Raw genomic sequence first — 13965 nt, 5'->3', positions numbered from 1 at the left:
GACAAGATGTTCTGTAGTGCTGCCCCAAGGGCTATACCCATTTGCTTACCCCTACGAGACTTGAGGGGAAAGGTAAGTCTATATGACGCCCCAAGGACTATGTATGCGGGGAAGCGTAGGAGCGTAGTATCGAAGTGGCCATCTATCTCGTCTAGCACTTGCGACCTATATGTAGCGAGGATCTTTCACTCCCACAAGAGGTGCAAGAGTGTGCCTTCAGCATCGCATCCCCTCCAGCAAGTAGTGGAGCGGTCAGGGTCACATTTATGCAGTTTAGGTGTCAGGGCTTGGCCGAGTTCAGCCTCCCACTGTCTTTGCCCTACTGACTTAGCCGCTGATACTGGGGGACGTAGGATGTGATAATGTTCTGTGATCAATCGTTTGGAGGAGTGCTTGGAAAGTAGCCAGCGCTCGTATCGGGTGAGGAGTCTCTCCGCTCCCGTGCGGATTTGTGGCTGCAGAACCCAATGTCTGATTTGCAGGGAGTGCAAATCAGCATGGGGGAGTCAGACCTAAAGTCCTCAAAGGAGCGAGGGCCGTCGAGATAAAAAAAAAATCCGATAGACCTACGTCTAGCTGTGTCCCACTGGTGGAATGCCTCTCAGTTAAGGCCTGGGGAGAAATTTGGATCTACCATGATGGCGGTGTGGGGCGTGGGAAAAGACATCTGATAGAGACTACTAGCCGCAGATTCCTTAACGTAGAATTATCCCCAGGCGTGAGACTGCATCCGGAAATTTTTTGCCCAGCATCCCTGCGCGCCGGGGGGACGGCATCACGCGGCTCCGCCCAGGCGTTGCCTGTGTACGTGACATCAGCAAGGTCACATAAGTCCAACCCCGCCCCGGCGCTCCTACGTCAGTTTTTTTTCCTTTTACGCGTGCAGCGCGGATTCGGTTCTTGCTCTGAACCTGTTTAGGCCCCTTTTTTTCCTTCGATCTTTTTTTAAATTTTTTATCCTCATTTGCCTCTTAAAAAAAAGCACCATTTCACTTACTCCAGTAAAATGAAAAGCACCATGCCCTTCTGTACATTTGTGCTGGGAGCAGGGAGAGAGGAGACACCTGCTTCAAATCTTTGCCGCCCTGGTTTAAAAAGAAGCGCCGTCTTCTAACCTCGACTTCCTCGCTATCACAACCCTGCATTCCCCCTTCGATTTTTTGTGTATTGTGGGAACAGTGCGCGGATGCCTTCTGGCTTCAAAAAGTGTTGGTCTTGTGAACGCTTGATGTCGGCGACGGACCCTCACCTCATTTGCATGTTGCGGAGAGCAGTGGCATCCCATGCTTTCCACTTGGTACGAGCTATAGGGAGCTGTATAGCCCAGGGGGTCTGGAAGCCTTGGGAAAAAACGGGACCTTCCATAGGTTTTTTTTTGTCAACTGGTGTTCCATAATTAGCTAGCTCTTTTTAGACTCTGGCTGAGCCCATTCCAATAGAGTCCGCAGCTGCGTCACTTTATAATAACGGTCTAAAACCGGGATCCCCAGTCACCCCTCATCATGAGGTCTAAAACCGAGGTCTCTACTTATTTGCGGCCTCTTATCTGCCCAGACGAAAGCGTTGAATTCAGATTGTAGCTGCTTTAAAACACCTGCGGGGGCACCACCGGGAGGGTCTGGAAGATATATAGTATTTTGGGAAGTATGCTCATCTTGAGGGCTGCTATTCTACCCAACCAGGAGAGATTGAACGGCCGCCTCTGCTTGAGCTCCTGCTTGGTTTGGCGCAGTAACCGGGAGTAATTCAAGAACGTCATTTCAGCCATGGATAGAAATAACGTTATACCAAGGTAGGGCATAGTCCTTTGATCCCATCTAATAGGGCACGCTTGGGACAGAGCCGTGAGAGTGGTTTGCTTAATGGAAAAACAAAGTGCTTGGGATTTGGGTACATTGACCGTAAACCCAAAGGTGGCTGCAAATGTCTCCAGTTCAGCCAAGAACGCTGGGACCGAACTATGTGGGGTTGCCAGTGTCGCCACAACATCATCATCGTAGAGGCTGATTGTATGACGTTCCCCCCCAAAAAGAATCCCCTGTATGTTGGTTCTCTCTAACCCGTTGAGCCAGTGGCTCCATGTAGAGAGCAAATAAGGGGGAGAGTGGGCAGCCCTGATGCGTGCCTCTGAGGTGAAGCCATTCACTCTGACAGTGGCCGAGGGGCGGCCGTACCCTCTAAAACCCCATTGGCGAAAGCGGCGCCCCAACCCGAAGCTCTATAGGATGATCTCTATACATAAGAACTTTAATAGAGCACTTATCGAAAAGGCTAATTAACCAAAAATGTTTTATTAGAGTGTATTTTTGTAATGGTTTTAATTCATCAAAAACAATTTTAAAAAATGACTTACATTAAGGCACTCGCCCTCTCGCATTTGCGATGGAGAATGGATGAGGACGGGCTATTTTTAGGTCCTACACGCCCTTTCTGGCGGGTAGGAAGACAAACAAACTTTTGTCCTCTGGCTTTGAAAACGGAGCAAAAGTGACAAGATAACAAGATTTAAAGGCATTTTTATTGCTCACAAAGGGACTGAGCAAAAAGATGCCTTTAAATCTTGTTAACTTGTCACTTTTGCTCAGTTTTCAGAGACAGAGAATAAGTAGGTTGCAGTTGGGTCGAGGGGTTTTTCCAAGATACTAGACCTGCAGGACGAGTACCATTTTTCAGATTTTTCGAGCTCTGCATTAAGGTGAGCCACCCCTGTCTACTCCCTACCCCTTTAGCTGTATCACATTTCCATAAGTATCCCAATTGCTATGTTTAACCCTTAATGGAATTTTACTTAACTATCATGGATATGGTTATAGTTGTTATATTGTTTAGTGGCTGTTTGCTGGTTTTAGTGTTACATATTCCTGTTAAGCTTTTCAGAGTTATGGTAAAGGTGCTACTCAACTGCTCGCTATTCTGATTCAAGCATGTGACTCTATGAAAGGTCCAATACTGGAGTAAGAAATAAGTTACTTACCTGTAACTGTAGTTCTCCCATATTGGAAGCTTTCATAGATTCACATGCAACCCACCCTCCTCCCCGGGGAAACTCACCTTGTTTATCTCAGCATATTAACCTTAGCACTAGTGCTTGAACATCTGAGGTACTGAGCTTCTATCTAGAGTGTTCTAGAGGGTGATTCATGCTGGTTATTGGTTAAGGCAAAACTTTGGGTCCCTTTTTAATAAGGACTATGATAGGTTAATAAACCGAGAGGCCTAGGCCTTTTCTAGTCTATTCCTATCAGTGTCCTATTTTTACCCCTACTCCTGTTTAAAAGTTTTGGGGACTTCCATCACGTCAACAGGGAATGATTTAAGCTTGTGACTCCATGAAAGCTTCCAATACTGGAGAACTATTGTTATAGGTAAGTAACTTATTTCTTCCTTTTTAGGTCTCGCGTGGCGTACTGCGCACATGCGCAGTCGAGCTCGTGAGATTTTATGTTTTTAGGAGTACTTCACTAGCGAGGGTTAAGCCCCTCCCCTCTTCTCCATTGGCTGGGCTCCTAAATGGTGGCCAGCCATTGGAGAAGAGGTCCAAGTGACGTTCTCCTTTCTCTCTAAGCCCCGTCCTTTTCAGATGGGGCTCCTTGACTTACTGCTGGCGTAAAAGCTTTCTTATCTTTTTTATGCGGCCAACAGATGGCCCCATAAAGAAGATCAGGAACCTTTTACCACAGCAGGAAGTCCGGTCCGGGTCGCGCCCGCTCTGTGTAAAACTGCAAGAAAAAAAACGGTCATCTCTGAGAACTGCCTCTCTCCAGTATTTTGAGGTGGAAGGGGAATATGTGTCTCTCTATAAAGTGTATGCGAACCTGAGTGCCAGTTTTACATCAAGTGTTTTACTTCTTGGCAGAGACCTCATGCCTCAAGGTGATACAGAGTCCAAATCATCTAATACTCAGAGTTACAGTTCCCCCAACCCTCAGCCCCCCGTCACAGTACAGTCACAGGCAGTATGTGCAGTGCTGCTTGTTAGTTACAGACCCCCTCTCACCTCCAGGTCACAGGCAGTATGTGCTGACCGCAAGCATCCCCCTAAACTCGGCCACCATCTGTTTCTAGTTAGGTGATTGTGTATTTGCAGTAAGAACCATTTCCGGCTCCTGACGTGATAACACCAACAAGCACACCCGTGGCGGCTTCTATTTTGTGGGTGCCCCGGCTGCGGGGACGTGGCAGATGGGGTGATTTCCCGCTCCTGGAGCCGCTGGCAGCGCTAATTTGTATATAGTGCACGCATCGCACAGCCCTGCACACATTTACATTTTGCAGTGATATTGGGTGTGCGGCCTGCGTGCATGACGGGGCTCACCATGCACGATTTAATAACCTGAGTGCACGATTAATGGATAAATAAGAGCGGCGAAGGCCTGGAGTTATGAATGGCTTGATAACCCCCGCAGAGCCGGGGTAATGCGGAGTTAAGTTGTCGATGGAGCATGGTTACGCGGGAGGATGATCAGGGAGGGGGCTATACAGTGTGCATGAGCTTCATCGCACGTGACACGGAGCGGAGAGGCGGCGCGGGGTATGCTTTACAACCTAGCGTCAAGAGGCACGCTTAAGATCCTTCCCTCTGTGGGCGCCCTGTTAGACAGCGTCACGGCATGTTGTGTTATGCATTTGTTAAGCTGTGTCATGCCATTTTGTCATATGGCATGTCTAGTTATGTTGTGCTGTGTCATGCCACGTTGTCTTATGCCATGCCCTGATATGTTCTGCTTAATTCCATTTGCTACATGACCCAAAAAGGATTCTGAATTGCCATGCAGTGCTGTGATGCACGCATCAGACAACATATAAAACACACGAAACAGAGCACGCCTGAACTGCTACCTCACTGAATACTCGTGTTGGCATTAAAAATATTTTACACAACACGCTGAAGTGAGCCACCCGCATGCCTGATTAGCTAGTCCATACAACAGACCCAATGTTTTCCGTCTTATTAGGACCATGCTTGTATTCTTACAAATATCGTGGTTTTCAATGGTGTGTGTGAATTTAACCTTTAATGGCCATTTTTTTTAACATCTAGCGCCCAGTCGCTCGCTACCTATAGTAGAAATGATATCACAGCATCTAGGCAGCAGGTTCATTTTCTTCTTCCCTGCTAATTTGCCATGTAGTCCGCAAAGGAAATGTGGCTGTCTTTAAATTGAATGATCTATTCTTTGAAGGAATAAACCCGAGACTCGACCATAACAAAGAAGCACAACAAATGCACTGCTCTGCATATCAAGTCTCTTCTACGTTGTATCATTCCATGAAAAAGTCATACCTCATTGATGCCTCCCAGAGGAGCGTTCAGGAACAACTAGATGCACAGTTTGACCAAACAGGGGTCCCTGTGTCGACATGGCCTAACATGCTATATGCCGTACTGTTTTATTGTTTCTGCATTTCTGCTTTAGACAATTGCTTCCTCTTAGCACATAGCCACTCCACTTCTAACCATCGATGGCTCAAGTGCACATATGTAAGAGTTTTTCACACAATGTATATGTAGGGTGACTATATTTTCAGATGCAAAAACGACGACAGGTCAGACATAAAAGTAGGACTAAAGCCTGTAGTCTTACAACTATATCTGGCCTGTCCTGGTTTTTGCGTAGCCTTGTAAATGTATGCATATACATATATACTAGGCGTCTAGTAAATATATGCCTTTATGTTGTGTAAACTTAGTTTTTTAAATGGGTGCCTTTATATGACATTTTTTAATACAACATGAGCAGTGAGCCCAATGTATAGTACCTCCCCTTTGTCTCACTGTAAATAATTTCCAAAGAAACATTGTGCACTCGTTATAAACACCCTCTGATCAAGGGTGCGACCAGAGGCAACAATATAGAAAAATACATATAGTGGTGCATCCAAAGTAAATAATAATGTGAAAGACCCCCGTGCCCACACCTCTCAGCACTCAATCAGCGCCAGGAAACCTATGGTGACAGAGCGCTATACAAGACCCCCTTAAGATAAGATAAGATAGAGCCCAAATCAAAATGTAGAATGTTCCATATCTTCTTTATTGTTTGTGCAGTAGAATAGATCCAAGTGTTACAGCAAAACAGCACAGTCAACACGTTTCGTTTTCCACTGTGAACTTCTTCAGGGCACTTCTACTTTTGTACAGCCAATATAACCATGATTTGTTTCTCGTGAAACTGTAGTTCACCATATGGATATATACACCATATAAGTTGTGTGAGTCACGAGGTATAGTGATTCCTCCCTTAGGCAGAATTGTGCATAAACGTCGATTCCTTAGATTGTTTGCGATTGGGTTTGGGCATGCTTCTCCGAGGCTCGTGAGTCGATGCCGCTTGGCAGACTTTGTTTCATCGAACAATTCCGCATCCAATTCTTCTGTCAGTTATGCCGCAGTCGACCATTCTGTGTAGAGGGTGATTTCCTCGGGTGGGATCGTGGTCCGGCCGGGCTTTCTTCAGTGTTGCTTGCCTTCGAAAATGATTGTAGAGAAATGGAAAAGACACCTTTTTAGAAACTGTCCACAGTGCCACTCCAAGTACTCATTGAAAGGCCAGGACACAGTCTGCAACCCGTGCCTTTCCCCAGACTACAACTAGGCATCCCGCTCCGCCTGTCTTTCGTTCAGGTCCAAGAAAATAATTCGGAATTGCGGTGATCAACGCCTTGCACTGCGTGCAATAAAGCACCTAAGGAAAGAGGAGACCCCCGATATCCTCGGGGAAGAGGTTGGAACTGGACAAAGTTGAAGAGGAACTCGAGGCTGGCCATGTAACAGTGTTCAGCCCGGAGCCAGAGTTCTCTAACTTGGAAGAGCCAGATCCACAGGCTACACTTAACACTGGTCAGAGGCAGAATTGGATAATTTCGCAAAGAAATGGTCTTTGACATTAAAGACAGTGGGGAAGATAGGGTTTGGTGGCACCTGCTTCCCCTAGTTGTGAAGGTAAGATCACATGTCGAAACCACTACAAGAGTGCTTGCAGTGCCTGCCAATGGTAACACGTAGTCTGGAGTTGGGAGGATCTAGTGGTTGACATGGTGAAAGAGCAAAGATACAGTGGTGGAGCACAAAAAAAGCAATGTGGCCAGACTTCTCAACCATCCAACTCTCTCAGCGACCATCACAACGGATGCGTCCCACAGAGGGTCTGGAGCCCACATTGGCAAATGGAACATCTGAGCCCAAAAGCCCTGACGGGTCGCAGCAAAACATACTAGCACTAAAAACTGTTTTATTAGCAGTAAAGGCCTTCCAAACACATGTCCAAGGAAGAACTGTAGAAATTCAGAGTCTATAGAGCCACAATGTTTTCCCATCACAAAGAAGGGGACAGATGTGCAGGCTTTATCATGGCTAGCACAGGACATATGGTGACCATCCAGAACCGAATACCACTTGTATCCGTTCCTCTATAGCGGGTGCAAAACATCCAAAGCAGACGGACCAATTCCTCACATGAATGGGAACAAAACAGCAGATTCTTGAAACCATCTTCCGCAGATGGGGAATACCATAGATAGAACTGTTTGCAACACAGGAGATTGCCAAAACGTTGTATCTAGGCACCCACACCAGTTGTCAGAGGGGAATGAGCTGTCAACATACTGGTCAGGGAAATTTGCATTCCCCCGCCCCAAAATTCCAATACTATCCTTTGTGCAAAGAAGCATCCATGACATTGATACGCATTGCCCCATAATAGGCCAGTCAAACAGTTTTCATAGCTGGTGGATATGAGAGAAGACATGGTGATCAGGCTACCACTGCACTTCCTAACACATGAAATGCCCTTTGAGTCGATCCACGAAGCAGACAAAACGTATTTCGTGGAAAAGCACTGTCCTATTGGTTTTGACATCCGCAAGAAAAAGAGGAGAGAATCATGCCTTTACAACTGAAGCTTCTCTACATTTCCGTCAAACCAAAGTCATTATGAACTTATCCACGCTTCACACCTAAAGTACTATCAGACTTTTATTTTAACTAACCAGTGAATCTGAAAACATTTATTAAGAATCTTCCAGCTGAAAAGACACTTCACGAGCTGGATGTTAGGATGTGTTGAAAGTTTTACTTTCAAAATCTAGTAACTTTAGAAAACGTTTACTTGTTGATAGCTTATTGTCCTCCTAGAAAAGGACCACCCATTACCAAACAAAGTGTAGCTTGCTCGGTGTCAGCTGCCACTGTATAATGTTACGATGAAGCGCGCCACTCTTTGCAAGGACATACAGCCAGAAGTGTCTACTTCAACCTTATTATTCCCTGGTGTTCCACTGGCAGACATATACCAGGCTGCAACATGGAGGAATCAGCATACATTTACCCAGCACTACTGCTTGGATTCTGCGACACAGAGATGCTGCAGTGGGTCAAGTGGTTCTATACCACTTGTTTTGGTAACGGTTAGCCTTTTTTCTAAAGTAGCTAATGACTGTGTGTTATTCTGATTGAAGTTTGAAAGATCCAGTTGTGGAGAAGAAATAAATTACCTGTAACTATGGTTTGAATGTTTGAAAGATCCATTTGTGGAAAATAAATAAATTACCTGTAACTATGGTTTGCCAGAATATCTGTAAGGAAACAGGCTTGTTGCAGGTTTAACACCACTTTTTGCCCCCCTTTAGACTAATGTAATGGCTCTGAAGTGCCAGAGTCCTGCTAAACAGGACTCGAGTACGTGTGCTCTGTCCCTTAAATGTGTACATGTTGAATTGACCCTTCCCCAATTGGCGTTGCCCAAGTTACTTGTAAGCCCCTAGCATATGGTACCAGGGGTTCCCTGGGCATGTGTGCTTGAGTGTTTTTCAGGGGAAACATCACTTACAACGAAACTTTTACAACGCACTACCATTACAACGCGGTCATTACAACGCAAACTATTACAACGCATTGCGCTGGGGGGCGCTCTAGGATAGGGAATAGGTTAATTTACTATCCAATAACCTTCCCTAGTGTCCACGGGGACTGGAGTTGGAATAGTAAATTAAACTATTCACTACCCAACACCCAAAAGCGCTATGCGTTGTCATGGTATGCGATGTAAAAACCGCGTTGTAAAGGCATGCGATGTAAAAGCATGCGTTGTAACGTCATACATCCGTTTTTCAGGAACTGCGGTACTTGTTGGGTCACCCTAAGTTTGACAAGGTAAAACATGGCTCACAGTCTGCCAGAGCAGGCTGGTAGGACACTTTCAAACTGCTAACTTTGCCATTTAAGGTAATGGGAAAACCCCAAACCTCTTTTTTTAGCATGTGTAAGTCATCCCTAAGGTAAGTTTAATAAACCCTAAGGCAGGATGTTTTATTTTAAAAAGTGGAACATGTACTTTTACCTGTTGTAACATTTTTTTAAAACAAATTTGTTCTGTTTACTGTGGAAAGGCTAGTAGCCCCAATGTCAATATAGAGTTTCAGGCTGACCATCAGCCCTGCAAACTAATGAATGGGACTACTAAAGTTGGCACCATAAGGTATCATAGGACTCAATGTATTAAATCTGCTTTAATGTTTAAATCGGATTTAATGTCACCGGTGGGCAAAGTGAAACTTTAGAAGTTGCAACTTAAGTTGCCCTAGATTTCCTGTGTTCGTTTATGTTTGTACTCAGGGTCTGTCCTGCACAAAGCTTTTATGCCCTCTTGGGGAGATGTGCTAAAGACTCCGTGGAAAAAAATGCAACAGAAGCCTGTGACTGGAGGAGGTGTTACCACCCGCATGCAGGAAGCCATACAGGTGTTAGCCCAAAATGGGAGCTTCAAAGGTGAAGCTGCCTTTGAAGGGTGGATAGGGAACACTTGGGAGAGGGACTACTCTATTGTTTAGGTAAACAGGCTAGCACTAGGGACGTGGGGAAGCCAATTGGGAAACCGGTTTTCCAGGGGCATGTTGCCCCTTTGGTTGCCATACCCGTGGGTTGGACTAGGGAGCCGCACACCCCCGTAGAGTGGTCCTACCATCTTGAAAGTGGTCCGAATGGTGCAGGCTGGTATGTCGAGATGCCACTCTTTGCAGGAAATAGTCACCAGGTAGGAGGGAAACTGATAGCGCTTTAGACACCTCCCGTATCCTTCCCCGAGGGTATTTTCTGAGCATAAGCATGGAACCCCTGGCACCCTGAACTTGTTTCCCCCCCCAGAGTTTTATATAGGCAAACTTGACCCCAAAGTATCAAGTATCAGAGTGCTTTATATGAGCACCAGTTACGTTACACAAGGACATAATTCATTTTTGTTAAACACTGGAAGATTGTTATTTGCCCTGAATCACATGATGTTGACCGTCACTTATGATACTCGAACCTGGTTCCCCATATTTGAGATTGGCCGCCCTAGCCCGTTAGGCCGCATCCTGAGCGACTGGAAGGACTGTCCTGCTGCTCGTGGAACTGGCAATGAGAGGCTGCACTGGCATGGACTGCACCTGCCGGCTGGCAAAGAAGAGGGACTGTGCTTGCTGTGTCTTGCTTGAGGAGAAGCTAAGCCCAGTGACTCCAAGAGTCAGTGAGCTGACCTCTAGTTTACTGCACAGGGACACAATAGCTGAGAAGCCGGCCGGGCAAGTTGGCAGTCCAGTATTTTCAACCCGCTGCCGTGCAGCACCATGGGTCATGACCCCACACACACAGATTGCACCTGAATTCGCTGAGCCCAGAAGTGTTGTCAGACTGCAGCTAGGACCCCCAGACAGAATAAGAGTTATCGATCCAGAAAAGATTGACCTGTGACCATGATACTGGCCAACTTGTAGTCCAGAGGCGACTGGACGTCTGCCAGTACTTTGGGGGCTTCAAGAAATGTCGCCCCTGTGACCAGAACCCACTTTGTGGGCGAAGGAGTAGTCTCAACAAGTCCCCCGTGTACCGCGTCACATCCAAAGCATTCTCTGAGCATCTTCAGCATTCTTTATCTGTTGTATCAGGACCACTTCCATAGGAAAGCCCCGCAAAGGATAAAAGTGCTTGGAGCTGACTGAAGACTGCATTCCCTGCTGAGGCAGCTGTTTCTGAGGACCTTGCAGGTCCCCCGACTGGCTCCCTCCTTACTAGAGTTGGTCGCCTACAGTGACTCCCAAGTGACTGCATTCCAGCTAGCCCAAACTTTTTATTGAAAAGGTTTCCATGTGTTAAATTTGTTGAATGTGCCAAAGTTTGTTTGGTGGTTGAGTGAAATAACCTGATTTACCTTATAAATTATATATCTCTAGAACTCTCCAGTGGACCTTTTCAGTTATGAAGTCTAAAAATAAAATTAAAATACAGTCTACTTTTATAAATTGGGGTTTTCGTGTGTTGTCGATTTGTTCAGTTGCTTTGGTGCTGTTTAAATGCTTTACACTTGTTCCTGTGTGAAAGCCTTGCTGCTCAGAGCCACAGCTCCTCAGGGTTGAGCTGAAGGTTTGACAAACGAAACCCATGGTCCTAAAGGGGTTGGTACATACATTACACAGCGAGGTTGCACAACCTCACCGTATAATACACCCCATTTCCTCACAATATCTTTCGTAGATTCCCATGCAAACCACCCTCTTCCCCGTTAGAGGCTCACCTGTTACAATTATTCCTTCACATGAGCACTATATTGAACTCTGAACAATGGGAGCCCCACGGGTGTGGTCTGGACTGATTGCCTCTGTCTGATTTTTTGATTTCAGTAATTTTTTATTGAAAATAAAGAGCATATTGACATGGTACTGGGTGATTTTAAAGTTGATGATGTGAATAGGATACTTAAAGTCTTTGGGGTATGTTTTCTAGATGGGGTTCATATTGTATGTTCCAGTGGGATACTCTGCTCAAGAAGGGTTAGGATTCAAGCATGTGAATCTATGAAAGATGCCAATTCTGGAGAACCATAGTTACACTGCTGCAAACTTTCTTTTGTGTCCTTTGGGTCGGCGACTAAGATTTGATTGTTTTTTAACTGGAAAGTCCAACAGAATAAGTGATTTTTTGCCAACGCTAGTCAATTCAATTAAGCTTTATTCAGTATATAATATACAACCATAAAAGCATTCTAAAAATGTCTCCATTATTAAGCACGATAATTTTGTAGGCAGATTAAAAATAATACACCACATGGTAATACTCAAAGTGTTTTTGAGCATATACTCCTTTCTGTATTTTAGTAAACAAGAAGAAACCCCAATTCCTTTATAAGAAAAACTATTTTTGTGTTTTTTTCATGATCCAACACAATAGGTTACATCCTTGCCTTTCAGAATTTTCTTTTAGATTTACATCCTTATAACTGCACCAGCCGACTTGTGTTTCACCCTGAGTGGTGTGTCGGACCAGGGCTTTCCCAAGGCTTCTTGGTTCATTGATAGATATTGATTATTTCCTTTAAGCACATTTTAAAACAGTGCATGGTAATACTCATTTAAAAATATTTATCAGCTTATAATTGCAATAATTATGTAAACAACTCGAAAACACAATACAATGTACACTGCATAGTAATACGTCATTCTAAAAAGTTTGTAGGTTATTAATTGCAATGGTTATGTAAACAAAACTCAGGGATACAGGACTCAAAAGTACAGAGCAATGACTATACTCCAGCATAAATATTTTGAGCCTTAACAAGTATTAGAAAGACTTTTTTTTCTCCATATGTTAAGGCGTCCAAAAGAAAATTATCCTTTCTTTTCCTAATTGCCATTTGTATAAAAACAATAACAGCATTTCAAACTTGTTTGTTCTTCCAGGCTAGATATAATTAAAAGCAGATTTATAAAAATGCAATTTGTTTACTATAAATGTCGTAAAACTTGCTTCCCAATGTGTTGATAAAAGTTACAGACGAGTATAAAGTGCAATGTTGTCTGTAATGACTTTCCATTTCAAGGGCAATTTGGAAAATGATGATTCCACTTGCCCATTGTGGGGAATGCACTCTATGTAAACTATATGTTGCAAATTTCTCATCAAAATAAGGTATGGTTGGGTGCCTGGAAAAAGCGGACCGTCACAAAATATTTTAAGTCGATTTTGAGCTTATCCCTACATCTCTTGCAGATCACCTTGAATTTGCTAACTTCGTTTTTAGATCCCCTTTACTATAATCCTGAATGAGCTTTGGATCATAAAAAGCAACATCTACCTTACTCTCTGTTAAAAGTTTATAAGTATACTGTAGCCAAAGTTTTTTTTTTTGCAGTAATCAAGGGCAAGATAATCCATCACTATTTCCCTAGTAAATTTGGTCTCCTCCTTAGTCCAAATCCCATACCAGAGCATAAGGGCTGCCGTACTCATATAGTCACTAATATAAGGTTCATACAGCTCTTTGTGAACTATATATGAGGCGGTCGAGTTAGGGACTGCTAAGATCCTCCTTAGTAATTTGTTTTCATGATTTTGCAGCAAAGTGGTATTTGCCCTCCCCATAGTGCTGCTCCGTAACGTATACCTGTGATGCACTTACTCTTATATAGTGTAAGGATTTGCTGTACTGGCTTGTTTCTAATTTACTTTTTAAAATCTAAAAATACCCTAACTTGATCATATAAATTTCAACTTGCATAAGTCAATGTGTGCACCTGTCCGATCTGAGAAAACTCGATTTACTTGGCCGCACAGGAACAGAGATGCCTTGTCCCAAATCCACCCTAACAACAACCCAGAGCTCGATTGATTACGAGTCTCTAAATTATTATCTTGGGGGAAGGGGGATATTGGATAAAATAATAAACAGAAAAGAGAAGAGACTGTCTTGGATGGTCCAATACGTCTAGTCCGTCCTGCAGTCTGTTCTATTGTACCTATAACTTCCAAGAACTAGTCTCTCTCCTATTGCTTGCATTAGGTTCTGTCTTTTCTTCACTTGTAGTCTTCTTCCTAATGGCTCTCTCTCTTCTAGTCTGTAACTTTATTAGTTATCAGATGGAATTTTGTCTTTCTTTCTTCCTTAGTAATAAGTTATTTTAGTATTGCTATTCGTTTGTTGACTTTGACTTGCT

At 44.1% G+C, this 13965-nt stretch overlaps 1 protein-coding gene across 1 annotated transcript in view; it reads left to right on the top strand.

The window, feature by feature from the left end:
• Positions 1-13965, top strand: part of LOC144798962 (cold-inducible RNA-binding protein B-like) — an 88281-nt gene that overhangs the window by 72355 nt on the left and 1961 nt on the right. The gene's annotated exons all lie outside the window — the stretch shown is intronic.

Source organism: Lissotriton helveticus, chromosome 12 (assembly GCF_964261635.1).
Source record: "Lissotriton helveticus chromosome 12, aLisHel1.1, whole genome shotgun sequence".
In the NCBI taxonomy this organism is placed as follows: domain Eukaryota; kingdom Metazoa; phylum Chordata; class Amphibia; order Caudata; family Salamandridae; genus Lissotriton; species Lissotriton helveticus.
Note: the sequence above shows the minus strand (reverse complement) of the source record. Positions and strands in the feature narration are given on the sequence as shown.